This window comes from Leucopleurus acutus (assembly GCF_964270905.1).
Source record: "Leucopleurus acutus genome assembly, chromosome: 6".
Lineage (NCBI taxonomy): Eukaryota > Metazoa > Chordata > Mammalia > Artiodactyla > Delphinidae > Leucopleurus > Leucopleurus acutus.
The window spans coordinates 113746283-113763004 of record NC_139149.1 but is presented as its reverse complement, the minus strand read 5'-3'; positions in this window follow the sequence as shown (position 1 = coordinate 113763004).

Genomic DNA, 16722 nt, shown 5'->3' with positions numbered 1-16722 from the left:
CATTCTTTTCTGCTGATTAGAAGAGATCCAGGCTCCGTTCATTGTCACCGTACCAGGAGAGAATGTCTACTTTGCCTTCTGGAGAGCCAGTGAGAGGGGTTAGTGCTGATGGAGATGGGAAGTAAGCCAGGAGCCACATGGGGACACCTGTGACGCAGAACTTGGCCCGATACAGACACTCAGGTAGTAAGTCTCACCACCAAAATGGAAAAACTGTTGGGCGATGACTTTCGATAAAAATGGCAAAGGAGGGCTTCCCTGGTGGCGCAGTGGTTGAGAGTCCGCCTGCCGATGCAGGAGACACGGGTTCGTGCGCCGGTCCGGGAAGATCCCACATGCCACGGAGTGGCTGGGCCCGTGAGCCATGGCTGCTGAGCCTGCGTGTCTGGAGCCTGTGATCTGCAATGGGAGAGGCCACAACAGTGAGAGGCCCGCGTACCGCAAAAAAAAAAAAAAAAAAAAAATGGCAAAGGAGAACAGTTGCAGAAATGAACTGAAATTTTCATACTCAGCAAGAACTAGCTTATTGTTGTTAATCAGTTCTGATGTCACAAAGCCAGGTTTAGCCTTGGAGCATCGAATTCAAGAAAGGATTAACTGTTGTAAACTACAGAGATAGATTTCGATCCATGTCTCTGCATGATACAGTTAGAATTGGTTCACAGCAGTTTAGAAATACTGATGAACGGACCAAATTATAATCAGACATTTTTATAATTGTAACCATTACTGGAGAAGGAGAAAAGGAGTGGACTGTTTGGAATTGGGGGAAATTTTTCTCCATTACTTCTGATGGCTCAGGAACTGAGGTAGTGGCTAGTACCTGGGTCAGAGCCCACTGGTGAATCCAAATGCCCGTTTTATGGGAGAGCTAGGCTGGCATGACTGGGGGTACCCATCAAGTGTCTGAGGACAGGGAATTGTATTGGGTAGGGGGAAGATTCTCACTCGAGGCAACTCTGGGGAAAGCCGAGATTCAGGAGATTGGGTGGTCAAGGACTTAAACTCCAGGCATAAATGGTGAGGGACAGCACTGAAATCAGGATAGTGACATCAAGAGTGTAGACTTCAGCATGAGATCAGGGTCATAAGAAAGTCAGGGTGAGTGCCACGGTCATCTTAGCGTGCCCACAGCTTTCCTCTTTTGACTGGTGCCTACTGCCTGTTGAGATGAGCAGATTTAATAGGAAAGTACAGGCAGGACATGCTTCCAGTGGTCCTTAATCTGGACTCTTCGACTGGCTTCATGGAAAGACTCCGTGGGAACCTCCTAAAATTGTTTGCAATATTTTGTGTATGTATCCATCGTATTTTTTTCCTGTTCTCCTCTGGCCTCCACCTCCTGGCTGCTACTCCCATGAGATCTTGTACATGCCAAGGCAGTAGCCTCCAGATGCCTCAAAGCTAAGTTTCTTCGTGTGTCAAGAGTGGAACTGCGTTCAAGACAAAGGTGAGAAGAAGGGCCTTACCTCCAGTTCAGTGCCAGGCTTTGTCACGTGGTCCCTCAATGCTCTATTGTGTCCAGAGGCTCATGTGTTTCTTTTATAAAAGCAATTCCACTAGTTCCCAGCCCAAGCTCTCTAAATATAGAGCCTCCAACCTAGTTCACGGCACAGGGGTTGCAGAAGGGAACAGAACACTATTATTCTTCCTTCTCTTTTATCCACTCTGTTGACCCTTCTCCCCAAACCAAAGGCTTCCCAATTACCATATAGAGATAACGCTGTGGATCAGCTTCCTATTGCTGCTGTAACAAATGATCACAAACTCAGTGGCTTAAAGCAACATACAATTTTTTATCTTACAGTTCTAGAGGTCAGAGGTCCAAAGTGGGTTTCACTGGGGGACTTCCCTGGTGGTCCACTGGTTAAGACTTTGCCTTCCAATGCAGGGGGTGTGGCTTCCATACCTGGTCAGGGAGCTAAGATCCCACATGCCTTGTAGCTAAAAAACCAAAACACAAAACAGAAGCAATATTGTAACAAATTCAATAAAGACTTTAAAAATGGTCCACATCAAAAAACAAAAATCAAAAAACCCCCCAAACTCTCAAAATGGGTCTCACGGGCTAAAGTCAAAGTGTTGGCAGGACTGTGCTCCTTCTGAAGGTTCTAGGGGAAAATCTGTTTTCTTGCCTTGTGTCCTCTTCCGTACTCAAAGCCAGTGATGTCCAACTGCATACTTCTCACTTCACATCACTTCACATCACATCACTCCGACCCTGACTCTCCGGCCTCCCTCTTTCACAGTTAAGGGTCCTTGTGATTACCTTGGACCTACTCAGACAACCCAGGGTAATCTCCCTACTCGACGGTCAGCTGAAGAACAATCTTAACTCACCTTCGCCAGGTAGCATACAGTATTCCCAGATTCCTCGGGAGCTGTTATTCTGCACAAGTCTAGCTGCAAGTAATTCAGGTGGAATGCCCTATTGTCTACACTAGGAATTTGGTCTCCCCTTAGCCGATGTTCCCTGTTATGGTCATAGCTGTTCCTGTTATTATTACATAACATGTACGCTTGTAGGGGACACCTATCACTTTGTCCATCTACCTCTCTCCGGGTGACAGCACTTCCCTTCCAGCGTTGGGTGGGGCTCAGTCTCTAGAGCCAGAGGTCAGGGCCAAGAGCTAATGAGCACTGACCCGAAGGCTGAGTCTCGTATGAGAGCCCGACCCAAGCCAGGCCATTCAGCATCCCTCCCTAGACTCTTCTCTCCACACCCAAGGAAATCTGTCTCTGATAGTGGGAGACCCAAGATGTCAAACCCGATAGGTGCTGGCCACCACCTTTCCAGCCTGAGGGGTGGGAATGAGGCTGGGAGGCAGAGAGGGACTGAGATGAGAGAAGAGTGGGAAAGACAGGCAGCGTCTGAGTCCTGTTTCCGTGGTTTCAGCTGCACCCCGACTTTTCCAGGCTTGGGTTGGCCAACCCCTCCTGCCATTACACGAGCTATCAGTCTTCCCGTATTTCTCCCTTTTGCCTAAGCTAGTAGGTTTTTGTAGCTAACAAGTAAAATAATCTTCAGTAATACCATTTATATGTAAAAATAAAGACTAAGTGTGTAAAAAGAACTATAGTTGATAAATAAGATGTCTGTTAAAGGGAGGAGGAAGAAAACTGCAATGGAAAAGACATTTTTTGTGTGTGAAAAAACAAAAGAATAAGGAAGACATGAAGAATCCAAGCAGAGGCAGTGCTTGATGGGGAAGTGAGTGCCTGCCTTTCCAGGTCTTTGAGCAGAGGCTCAGGGAGAGACCATTTGTACCCCTGGCAAAGTGGGAGTATGATGTTTCAGGTCATTTGTGTATCTGAGATTCTGACAAAGATACTCCAATAATGTAGTTTTCTGTCTCTCTCTACTACGACTTTCACCCTCCAGCTTGCAATTTATGTTAGATGGATTCCAAACCTAGATGACTTCAGAAAATCCTTATTCTGGGACCTGTCCCCCAAATTGAGAAAGGTTTTTGGAAGATGAAGCTGTCCCATGTGAGAGTAGATACCAAGAGTTTTGGTATCTCAATGGCCGTCTTCAGAATCGTACAGCTGGAGAGGAGAGGGTTGAAGTCCCCAAAGGAGAGAAATCAAGTGATTCATTGAACAGCAGGGTAGGATGGGGGTTGGGTGTAGGCGAGCTTAGTGGAGGCTCAGAGTTTTTATTACAGGGACTGGAAGAGAGGAGAGGAGGCTGGTGACCACAGGAAGGATGGACTCAGGTGTTTTACCCCAGCTTGAAGCAGGGCTGGTAGAGATGGGGTAGGAGGGGATCCCTTCCAGGTTTTGCATTCACTTGGTCCTCTAGCTAGTGGAGTTTATTGGCCAAGACTTTGTGGAAGTCTTCAACACCTTATCAAGTGGCCTTCAGGTTCCCCTGCAAAGAATGGACTTTCCCTAATTACTGGTTAGTGTCTGACCTCACAAGGGTGCTTTGTGGTGGGAAGGGGTGGGAGTGGAGGTTGGGTTGGTGGGTGAGGCAGTGTTCTAGGTGACAGTGTGACAGGACAAAGTGGTGTGAAGATCTGGCTGAGGGACAGGGTAGCAAACCATATAGCCATAAACAACTTGCCTGAAAGCAGTCTGGCAGAGAACAAATTGATCAACATGACCACTGGGTTGAGACAACAGTTTTGTCAAATGCAAGTCCACAATAGTTTGAGTGTTGGTAGTTTTGGGGCACCACAAAGATGATTTTGCAGGTTTTTGGTCAATTTTTTCCCCAGATTTCTTTCATCATTCTGTTGACTTAACATTTCGAATTTACTTCCAGAAGATTTTTCTTAACCAGGTTAACTGGAGTTGAGGAACACAGGTGCCCTAGACCTTTTGCTTCAGGGAGTGGTCGCTTCTGAAACCAGGGAGAGGATGTGGTCAAATTCCAGAGTTAGGACAGGAGTTGGAGTCTGAGAGCTAGAAAAAGAGGATGGAGTGAGGATGTTGGAACGGGAGTGGACACAGAGGGGGCCATCAGAACCTGAAACTAATGACCAAGAGAAACCTCAGAGCAGAGGCCATCACAGACTTGGTCCAAAGGTTATAGGGTCATGGTGGAATATTTCCAAAACCATGGCTTTTGGAGGCCATAAATTCCTTCCCACGCGGGTGTCCCTGAGTAATAAGATGGTGGAGAGAGTGCCTGACAATATCTAAATCCCGGGCTGGTGCAGGCTCCCAGAGGTGGCGTCTGCCCTCTTTCCACTTCTTGGAAGAAAGTCAGGGGCTGATGGGAGGCCTTGAAACCAAAGGGAATCTACCAGCAGAAATGTCATGCAGATAGGAGGAGCTGGCAGTGGCCATGCTGCCCATAATGACATCCTCTCCTGCAAGAGAAACATCCATCCTCCTGCTTAACTAACGGCTTGCAGGACCTTCCACTCTGGAGGTCAGCTACTGCTATAGCCTAAGCCACTGAGAGCCTGTCGGCGTACTTGGAGACGGCCCTTCTTCAGATGTTTTATAGCCTTTTGATTTTATTTATTTATTTTATTGATTTATTTGATTCTATGAATTCTAAGTAAACTCATTCATCACACCTTCCCTGGGTTTTGTGATCTGTGCAAGCACATCACAGATCCTCTGCAAATACCTTCTCATTGAAACCTGAGGACCAGAGCTTGTAGAATATTTGAACGTCTCACAAGAGTGTTTTTTTTTTTTTTTTTTGGCTGTGTTGGGTCTTTGTTGCTGCGCGCGGGCTTTCTCTAGTCGCGGCGAGCGGTGGCTACTCTTCGTTGTGGTGCATGGGCTTCTCATTGCGGTGGCTTCTCTTGTTGTGGAGCACGGGCTCTAGGCACATGAGCTTCAGTAGTTGTGGCACATGGGCTCAATAGTTGTGGCACGCAGGCTTAGTTGCTCCGTGGCATGTGGGATCTTCCCGGACCAGGGCTTGAACCCATGTCCCCTGCATTGTCAGGCAGATTCTTAACCACTGAGCCACCAGGGAAACCCACAAGAGTGTTTTTTAATTAAAAAAGTAATACACACACATCACAAATGTAGACAGTGCTAAAGGGTAGATAACAAAGACAAAATTCTTCATCCTACCCCAGGAGTTCAATTTTCCTTCCCAGCAGGGCTCCTATCATTTCCCAGGGGGATACACCATTGCATTCCAGAAATTTCCATGCATGTATCCACTTTTGAATCAACGGCCAACCTTTTTGTTTTTTTAACATCTTTACTGGAGTATAATTGCTTTGCAATTGTGTGTTAGTTTCTGCTGTATAACAAAGTGAATCAGCTATACATATACATATAGCCCCATATCTCCTCCCTCTTGCGTCTCCCTCCCACCCTCCCTATCCCACGTCTCTAGGTGGTCACAAAGCACTGAGCTGATCTCCCTGTGCTATGCAGCTGCTTCCCACTAGCTATCTATTTTACATTTGGTAGTATATATAAGTCCAAGCCACTCTCTGACTTGGTCCCAGCTTACCCTTCCCCCTCCCCGTGTCCTCAAGTCCATTCTCTACATCTGCATCTTTATTCCTGTCCTGCCCCTAGGTTCTTCAGAACCATTTTTTTTTTTTAGATTCCATATATATGTGTTAGCATACGGTATTTGTTTTTCTCTTTCTGACTTACTTCACTCTGTATGACATACTCTAGGTCCATCCACCTTGCTACAAATATCTCAATTTCGTTTCTTTTTATGGCTGAGTAATATTCCATCGTATATATGTGCCACATCTTCTTTATCCATTCATCTGTTGATGGACAGTTAGGTTCAACGGCCAACATTTTTCAATCAGTTATTATTATTTTTCTCCAGTGACTCGACCTCGGAACCTGGCCGTGGCACAAGGGGAGGGGTGAAGACCTCCCTGCTCAGTGACAAGGGAGGAAATGTCCCAGTGGCATGAGTCCAGAAGGTGACCACTAGCCAGGGCGGCAGCTCTGAGCCAAGGGCCCAGGGGTTCACAACTGAGAACGTCATCCAACAGTGGAAAGCTGGCTTCGGTGACGCTCTCCAAATGCATCACTGTATTTGCCTTTGTTGCCGATGGCTGTGTCTTTCTGTTCAAAGGTATTATTAGATTATCCTCCAGATTGAAATAGTGTTATGCTGGGGACTGTCGGATTCCGCCACTGCCATCTCTGGGACACGACCAGGGCGGCTTCGTTTCATAACCTTCCACCTGCGAGGCACGGGGGATATACTAACCCCGTCCTTATTCTTTGCAAACCTCCTCCTCTAGTGCACATTGGTAACTGTCTCATCAGTGAATTTGTAGATTGTAAGGAGAGAAGGCTTTCATGAGGGCACAGTTTACTTCACGAAGCTTCACTATTTTTATGACAGCTGTCCATGGAAAGATGAAAATTGAGGACGTTTGGACAGTCGTACCCCGTCACCAACCCATCAAAGAAATCAGGCCAGACCAAATGCTACAATGTGCTCTGATCTGGTGATTTTCCTCTTAACTCTGGATATCCACTTTGAATTATGTGTACCAAGGGAAACCCAGTTGATGTATTTACACTTAGGGGTGCCTAGAAAGCCTCATCTTCACAGTAGTTCATATATTTACAGAAAACAAACATGTGGCGTGGTGGTGTGTTGGATATAAATTATATATATATATATATTTCTATTTTTTATGTCTATATCTCAAACCATAGCTGATTAAAGTTGAAATAGATGATAGAGATCATCCTTTAACTCATAGATTTCAGTTCTATGGTTCACTTTAAGGTGAGAAAAACAAAGACATGGAGAAAGTAAATGTCTTGCTCAAAGAAGCAGAGCTATTTGGTGACAGAGCCAGGCCAGAAACAGGAAGGCTGGTTAGCCTTGGTTCCCTGCCCTGCCCCCACCCTAGCAGGGTCCATTCTCTGCTTTTCTCTTCTCTCTTTGTCCCTGGAGACTAACCCCCGTAGTTGCATTTCCTGAGCTCCCTTCCCAGCTGGCTTCTGTTTGGATTTGACCATTGGGCGACATTGGCATTAGATGAGGGGGCAGAAAGAGAGAGAAGCTGGAGTATTCCTCCCACCCGCTCCCTGTTTGACATCTTGTCTCTGGTTGTAGCTCTGACCCATCACAATGGCAGCTCCCTCCTGTACGGTTCCAGCTGTCACCTGTGTGCAGTCACCCCTTTGGCCCCAGGGATGGCAGACTGTCCTCTGTGGCAAGTCTCTGGCTTCCCCAGCATCGCTTGTGTGGTCCCCCAGCCCTGCCCACACCAGAGTCTTTCCATTTGAACTGTGTTTCCTGCCAGGTCCCTGATGGACACACCAGGTGTCCTGGACCCCCATCCAGGTTTTTCTTACTTCCCCATGTCGACTTGTGTGGGCATCTCTGCAATAAACCCCTATTACAGTGCTTGGCACACTAGTGTTGGCAAACATTTGTGGGATGGCTGAACGGATGCACGCACACACTCTAATCAATGCCTGCGAAAAAATTAGAAATTCTGACAGATGGAATGTTGTCTAATATTTGAGCAAAATGTATTCATTTTGAAGTTTCCCTAAAACTGGAAACTAATGTTGATGAGCAAAAGCGTTGACACATGCGTGAGCCAAGAAAGCACAAATGTCGTCCAAGGAAAAACACTATGACTTAAGAAAGATGTAACCTGATTGGGGCACTAAGTTAGGGAAGCACGGCCGGCAGGTGATGTGTATACGTGAAGCAGATCAGAAACTGCCGTCTGAGCAGGGCTTCCCATAAGCCACAGCGGGAGGTAGTCCATGAGGGTTTTACAAATCTTCTCAGGCAGATCCCAGAACTGGAAAACGCAAGGAAGCGGATTCTTTCGTAAAGACTCCAGAAGGATCGCCGCCCCGCTGAGCCCTTGATTTTAGCCTTGGCCCTCCAGAACTGCGAGATAGTAAATGTGTGTTGCCTAAAGCCACCGAGTTTGTAGTAACTTGTTACAACAGTGCTGTGGACCAAATGGCATCCCCACCCAAATTCACATCTTGAAGCCCTAACCCCCAGTGTGACTGTGTTTGGAGACAGAATCTTTGGGAGGTAATTTAGGTTAAATGAGGTCACAAGGGTGGGGCCCTTGTCCAGTAGGATGTGCCATTATGAGAAAAGGCACCAGACTGTGCACGCTTTCTCTCTCTCCTTGCACCCTCAGAAGAAAGGCTTTTTGAAGAACATGGCCATGTGCAAATCAGGAAGAGGGCTCTCATCAGGAACCCAACCCTGCTGGACCTTAATCTGGGATTTCCAGCCTCTAGAACTACAAGAAATATATTTCTGTTATTTAAGCCACTCAACCTGTTGTATTTTGTTACAGCAGCCCTAGCAAACTAATGCAGGTATACAGTATAGGTCAGAAAAGCTGAGGTCTTTCCCAAGTTCTGTGGGTCACTCATGGGCTGTGGGATCATGGGTGAGCACAAGTCCCCTCTGCACCTCAGCTTGTTCACTTTTAGGTGTGTGTGTGTGTGTGTGTGCGCGCGCGCGTGTGTGTTTTTAATTAAAAAAAATTTTTTTTGGCTGCGCCGTGCGGCTTACAGGATCTTAGTTCCCCGACCAGGGATTGAACCTGCACCCTCAGCAGTGAGAGCATGGAGTCCTAACCACTGGGCCACCAGGAAATTCCTTCTCCACCTTTAAAATGGAGTCAACAGTATGGAGACTTGAACACTTCATCAGAAAGTTCTAAGGTTCTAATGCAATAAGTAAGCACTCTTTTAAAATTGTACAGTGTTAGATAGCTGTAGAGGGCAATATTTTTATAAGCTAGAGGCTTGAGAGGTGGTGTGTTATACTGAACATGGGGACACCCAGGACCCCAGGTGGATGGAGGGCATGGATGTTTGTGATGATGAAACCAGAGCTGCCGTCTCTAGACACCGATCCTTAAAGTCATGCTTTACAGAAGTCCCTAAAAAATGACTTTGGAACCTGGCTATCTGAAGGGAGATTTGGCTTTTTAAGACAATTAGTGCAGTCAAAGGACCCTGATTAGGAGAGCATTAAGCATAAATCACAGTAGTTTTCCTTGCTTATGGGGTAACTAGAAAATTGGAGGGCAACACAATGGTCAAAGTCCTACAGGAGCTCCAAAGCAGGTAATGATAGAGGCACAGGTCAAGAAGAGAAGAAGCTTTCCAGGGGATTGCACCTTCAAGGTTGAGAGTCTTCTATGAGGATGGGGCCCTAGGACCTTCACAAGTGGCCTGGCTGGTTCAAACAGTGTGGAATTGGTGTGAAAACAGACAAATAGACTAAAGGAACAGAATGGACTGAAGGAAAGAAATAAAGAGCTCAGAGACAGGTGTAGGTATATGTGCAAACCTAATATATGATAAAGGTGGCATCATAAATCACTGGGGAAGGACGGGCTGCTTTGTAAATGATGTTGGGAAAACTGGCCAACTACATGGAGAAAAATGAAATCAGATTACCACCCAGCAGCATCACACACAAAGGTGGAAACCACTTGGACCTAAATGTGAAAGGCAAATTAAGATGTTAATTGAGTGGTGTGTGTGTGTGTGTCCATCCTTGTGACTCAGGGAGGGGAAGGACTTCTTAAACAAACTTCTTCTATATCACAAACCGTAAGGCAAAACAAAACAAAGCAAACTTGATGTGATTATATCAAAGTAAGGATTTTATCTTTCATTGTTCAGAAAGTACATTGAACTCTTACCACTCGATAATAAAAATAATTAGCCTAATTGAAAAATGGACAAAGGATCTGAATAGACATTTCTTCAGAGAAGATATACAAGTGACTGATAAGCACATGAAAAGATGCCCAACATCATTAGCCATTAAGGAAATGCAAATCAAATCACAATGAGCTACCACTCCATCCCCCTGAGGATGGCTGTAATCAAGATGGTTGTAACAAGTGCGGGTGAGAATGTGGGGAAACTGGAATCATCATGTGTTGCTGGTGGGAATGTAAAATGGTGCAGCCCCTGTGGAAAACAGTTAAATGTTTTCCTGAAAATGTGAAGCATAGAATTACCATATGACCCCACTCTTAGGTATATTCCCAAGAGAAATAAAAATACACGTCCACTCAAAAATTGGTATACATCAATGTTTGTAGTAGCCAATAAGTAAAAACAACCCAAATGTCCATCACCCAATGAATGGATAAACGAAATATGGTATATCCACACCACAGAATGCTACTCTGTAGTAAAGGGTGAATCACGAATACGTACTGCAACACAAATGAACCTTGAAAACATTAGGCCAAGTGGAAGAAGCCAGTCCCTGAAGACCACGTAGTGTATGACTCCACTTACATGACGTGTCCAGCAGAGGCAGATCTACTCAGACAGAAAGATATCAGTGCTTGCTTAGAGCTGGTGTGCTTGGAGGGGTAGGTAGTGAGGAGTGACTGCCTGCAGGTGGGTATGTGGCTTCTTTGGGGGACAACAGAAATGTTATTAAATTGACTGTGGTGGGACTTCCCCGGTGGCGCAGTGGTTAAAAATCCACCTGCCAATTCAGGGGACATGGGTTTGAGCCCTGGTCCAGGAAGATCCCACATGCCGCGGAGCAACTAAGCCCATGCGCCACAGCTACTGAGCCTGCTCTCTAGAGCCCATGAGCCACAACTACTGGGCCAAGTGCCACAACTACTGAGGCCCACGCACCTAGAGCCCGTGCTCTGCAACAAGAGAAGCCACCGCAATGAGAAGCCCACGCACCACAACGAAGAGCAGCCCCCGCTCAACACAACTAGAGAGAAAGCCCACATGCAGCAATGAAGACCCAACGCGGCCAAAAAGAAAATAAATTATTAAAAAAAAATTGACTGTAGTGATGGATGCTCGACTGTGTGAATGTCCTGAAAACCAGTGAACTGTGCACCTTAACTGGTGAATTGCACCGTCTATGATTTATATCTCAATAAAGTTGTTTTAAAAGTATACCATCAAGTTAATAAAAATATATAAATGTGAAAGAAGACACATCTGTAATAACTAAAACTGAATAGGAAATGATATTTGGGATAAATGAGGAAATACTGCAAATCTATAAGAAGAAGATATGAATGGGCAATTTACAGAAGAGGAAACTCAAAGAGTAACCATCATACGAAGAGACACTCGGACTCTTTCGTAAAAAGAGAAATTCAGGGTTTCACTGGTGGTGCAGTGGTTGAGTCCGCCTGCCGATGCAGGGGACGCGGGTTCGTGCCCCGGTCCGGGAAGATCCCACGTGCCATGGAGCGGCTGGGCCCGTGAGCCATGGCCGCTGAGCCTGCGCGTCCGGAGCCTGTGCTCCGCAACGGGAGAGGCCACAACAGTGAGAAGCCCACGTAACGCAAAAAAAAAAAAAAAAAAAGAGAAAAATGCAAATTAAAACCACAGCGAGACCTTGCTTTAAGTCTATTAGGCAACAATCAGAATATTAGAAGCTGGCCATTGCTAGTGCTGGGAGGGATAGGGGATGTGGGAACTCTTGGGCACTGGTGGAGGGAGTGGAGATGGGTACGTCCATTGGCGGAGCCATCTGGCAGAGGTCAACTGATGAACACTACGGTCTTCATCAATCACTGCTTCTGGGTACCACTCCCCACACCCCTTGGCTATGCCCTTATGGACAAGCAGGAGATCAGTGGCAGTGCGTGTGGGGCAGGGAGAGATGAAGCCAACTGCAGTGCGCATCACTGGGGGTGGAGAGGCAGAATGTGGCACACACACGCCATGGAGGTCTGTGCAGGATTTAAAAATGATGGAGGAGATGCTCGCTCAGCAGCGTGGATGCATCTTAAGTACAGTGAAAAATGTAAGAAGCAGCTATGCAAGGCAACCTTATTTACAGAAGTCAAAAATACAGGCACACACCAAGAAATAGGCTGTTTTTTAAAGGATCCATCTAAATTAAACAATGTCTACACCTACCCATTGGCATGGGAGCCTTATGGGGGTGGTTGAAACAGGAGTGTAAAATGCGCCAAAATCAATAAATGAGAGGAGGGAGATAAGCTTAAAAATAATTTATGAGATTCTGTTCTCCCCACTTCCCAGAAGAAGCAACCTGCGAACTTGTTCCGACCCTGTTGAGACTCTAATTTTAATGGACTCAAGCGGCCCCTCTGGAACTCTTCACAGTGCAGGTTCCTGGGCCAGAGCTTCAGGGCTTCTTTCTTGATTGGTTTGGGGTGGGAATCAGGATTCTGAACGAACAGCCTCACTCTGTGCTTCTGACAGAGGTGGCCTGTGTCCGCTTGAGGAACCGAGCAGGATAGATCTCACCTTCCCTGCTCCGATGATTCCTCTCCTTGCCAAGTGCTGTGGGGCTTGGTCTCCGTTTGGCCCGTGGATTCTCAGTCACCCGTGCCCCACTGGCATCTGTCATCTGCTCTGTGCTGATCATACAGCTGGCCTGGCCCTCGCTCTGGCTTTGCCCAGTGGATGTGGTTCTGGCCCCCGACTGATTGCCTCCTGGGCTTTCATGATGGCTATCACCCCAGCTTAGTAGCCACAGCTCCTGTGGCCCCATCCCCAGGAGCCAAGACAGGGTGACACTTCTGGTCTCCACTGCAGGTGAGGGCACGTCATCTGGGCCTGGCGTGAGAGCCACCACGGGCCCAGAGAGCTCCAGGAGCCCCTCTGCCCACAGCGGACACTGTGCGGTTTGCATGGCCAGTGGGGGAAAGTACAGATGGGGGCTCTTCCGTCCGGGTGGCACATACCATCCTGGCAGAAAAGCAACGACCATCATGTGGTCGGACAGTCACAGAGCCATTAAGAGGGCAGAAGGGAACTCACAGAGCAGAAATGAAATGTTCCTTCTCAGAGCTGCCAGGCCAGATGACGTGCCCTTAACAGGCACCACTTCCTTTTTAAGGATCAGAGCTGCATCATCACGTCCCGGAACCCAGCCCCATCACCCACAGAAACAGAGGCCTTTTCTTTCACAGGCTGGTGACTTCATTACACATTCCAGGACTGCGCGGGGCACGGGAAGGCTCTCTTCCGCCAGGCCTGGGACAAAGGCTGGGAAAGCAGGGGAAGGCGCACGGGGCTGGCTCCGGCTGAGATGAGACAAGGAGAGCGGGTGGGAGAGGGTGAGCCCGCGTCCAGAGCCCTGACGGCCACACAAAACCCCCTCTGTGTGTGGGTATCAGCAGAGCGGGGGTTGGTTTCCTCTCACACCTCCGTAGGGAGGGGGTGGAGCCAGCAAAGGGCAGGTAGTGCGGGGTGAGAGCAGAGCAGGGGCCCAGGAGTCCGCAGTGCTGGGTGTGCCCTGGTGGGGGCCGGGGTGTATATGGATGCGTTCCCGAAGCTCCCGGGGACGCTTCTACTGTAACTGGAGACCGCGATGTTCACCTCCTAGGACGACTATAGGATCCAATTATAAAGTAAAAGCTAGGAGTCAGCAAACTCTTCCAGAACACTCTACCATGGGTCAGACAACTAGATCTTTAAAAAAAAAATTTTATTCAAGTAGAGTTGATTTACAATGTTCTGTTAATTTCTGCCGTACAGCAAAGTGATTCAGTTATGCATATATATTCTTTTTCATATTCTTTTCTATTGTGGTTTATCACAGGATAGTGAATATAGTTCCCTGTGCTCTACAGTAGGATTTTGTTGTTTATCCATCCTGTATATAAGAGTTTGCATGCGCTAATCCCAAACTCCCAGTGCTTCCTTTCCTGCCCGCTCCCCCTCCCCTGGCAACCACAGGTCTCTTCTCTATGCCTGGGACAGACAATTAGATCCTAACATCGGTGAATACAGTGCCACAACAGTTTACACAGCAAGGGTTCAGATTTCATTCTGACAACCATGATGTGGGTACCATCAGCCCATTTTACAGATGAAGAAATCGAAACCTGCATAGTTCAGGTAACGTGTTCACAAAGTCGCATTACTTGGCAGATCCTTTATCTCCAAATTTAATGATTCTTCCCCTGCGTCAACAATGACCCTCCTCTGTTCTATGTCCCACCTGCTTACCCAGCTGGAAATTCTGCCCCTTCCGGAGAACTCCATCTAGCCCCGGCCCCAACATGAAAGCGATTCCTTCTCAGATCACTGTCTGGTGACAGCCCAGCCCTCAGCCTGGCCTGGCCTCCTCCTCCCTCCCTCTCCCCGGTGCAGACAGTCACCTTTCTTCCTGGCTGTGGCTCCTCTTTGTGACCTGTCACTCCGCAGAGGGCCTGATTTGAAATGGTGTGAATGTCCTATGCTGTAGACCCAGCGCCAGCCCGGCCATGTTCAGCAGGTGTCCAACCCTGGCTGTGGGATTCAACCAGCAGCTGTGCCTTCGTGCAGCCTGCATCCTCAGAGGACAAATGCTAGCCTGTCCTCACCCTGGGGGCGCCTCAGGGACTTTCCCTGGCACGTGGCAGGATGTGGGTTTCGGGACAGCAACTCTGGGCTGCTGGCCTTCTTTCTGACTTTAACAGGATGTGTCTTGCAGAGATCCAAGTGGTAGAGTTCCAGCCCCTCATCAAGAGTTGGGGACCTTTTCTTTATTAACTAAATAGCTGAGTGTGTATGTTGGTCACTGTGGAACAGGGATTGACCGACAGAAGGACATCACAGACACAGTCAATAGAAGAGGACACAGGAGCCAGGTATCGACATAAGACAGGAGATAACCTGGTATGTGTTTTCCAGAAGCCCAGAGTTGCATGCACTGGGCTGGGCACGGGGCTGACCCCACCCACGAGGAGTGAGGGTCCTGCCAGGTGTGAGAAGCCACCGGCACCTGGAGCACATCAGAGCAACTCCACGTGTGGGGTAGCTTTTGCCATTAAAGAACTTTACATTCTCTCCCTGGGTCTGTTGGCACTTTTAGCCCATCATCTTCAGTCATCATCTTACATCAGTCATTGGCCACAGCAAGGTAAATGAGGGGACGAGGGAGTGACAGCAGCATGGCGTGGTAACCAAGCACGGAGGTGGAGTCCATGATGTATCAGAGGAGATCTGGTGAATCCTGGTCCTGAAACATCTGGTGTGAACTTTGTCCAGTTCACTTTGTTGCTCTAGACGACAGATCTCTTTTTTGTGAATGAGTGTATTCACTTCCTATTGCTCCTTGTATCAGTCAGGGTTCTCCAGATACACAGATCAAGAGGTGTATGTTGTGTATGTGTATGCGTGCATGTGTGTGTGTATGCACGTGTGCATGCATGTATTGTATGTATAAACATATGCAAAGAGATTTATCATAAGAAATTGGCTCACATGATTGAGGAGGCTGACAAGTCCCCACATCTGCCGTGGGTAGGCTGGAGACCCAGAGCCGATAGTATGGTTCTACTCCCAAGCCTGGCATTCTTGAGACCCATGAAAAGCCAGTGTTTCAGTTTGAGTTCAAAGGCAGGAAGAAAACCCAGTGTCCCATCTCAAAGGCAGTCAGGCAGCAGGAATCTCCCCTCACTCATGGAGGGGTCAGACTTTTCGCTCTGTTCAGACCTGTAACTGATTGCATGGGATTCACCCACATTAAAGACGGCAATTGCTTTACTCAGTTTAGTGATTCAAATGTTAATCTCATCCAGAAACACAGACACACTCAGAATGCTTGACCAGATGTCTGGGCCCTTTGGCACATCACAGTGACTTTACCTAAGAAATGTGCTTTATGCTGCAATTACACTCATCAGCTTTTTAGCAAGTTATGATGAATGTCACACAAAAGCCAAAGACTGAAACACTAGGTTTGTTTTTGGTCCTAAGGTAACTCAGTACAGGTTTCTAGAACAGATAGATTTGAGAAAATATTTGACTCCAGAGTGCTTCTTCTGTGTTAACCATCCAAGACCTTATTATGATGTGAAAGTTAAGGGTGGGACGGATACTGAAAACTCCAAGTTTCTAATGTGGAGAGCAGGAGCCAAATGGGAGAAAATGGGGAGAAATTCTGCCCATAGTTATAAGAAAACAAACATTGTAGTCAACCAAACAACATGCCAACCAACCAACCACCTACCAACCACCAACCAATCAACTAGCCACCTACCAACCAACCACCAACCAACCAACTAACCACCTATCAACCACCACCGATCAACCAACCACTGGCCAACCAACCAACCAACCAACCAATCAACTGCCAGCCAACCAACCACCCACCAACCACTAACCAATCAACAAGCCACCTACCAACCAACCACCAACCAACCAACTAACGACCTATCAATCACCACCAATCAACCAACCACTGGCCAATCAACCAACCAACCACCCACCAACCACTAACCAATCAACCAGTCACCTACCAACCAACCAACTTACCACCTATCAACCACCACCAATCAACCAACCAGT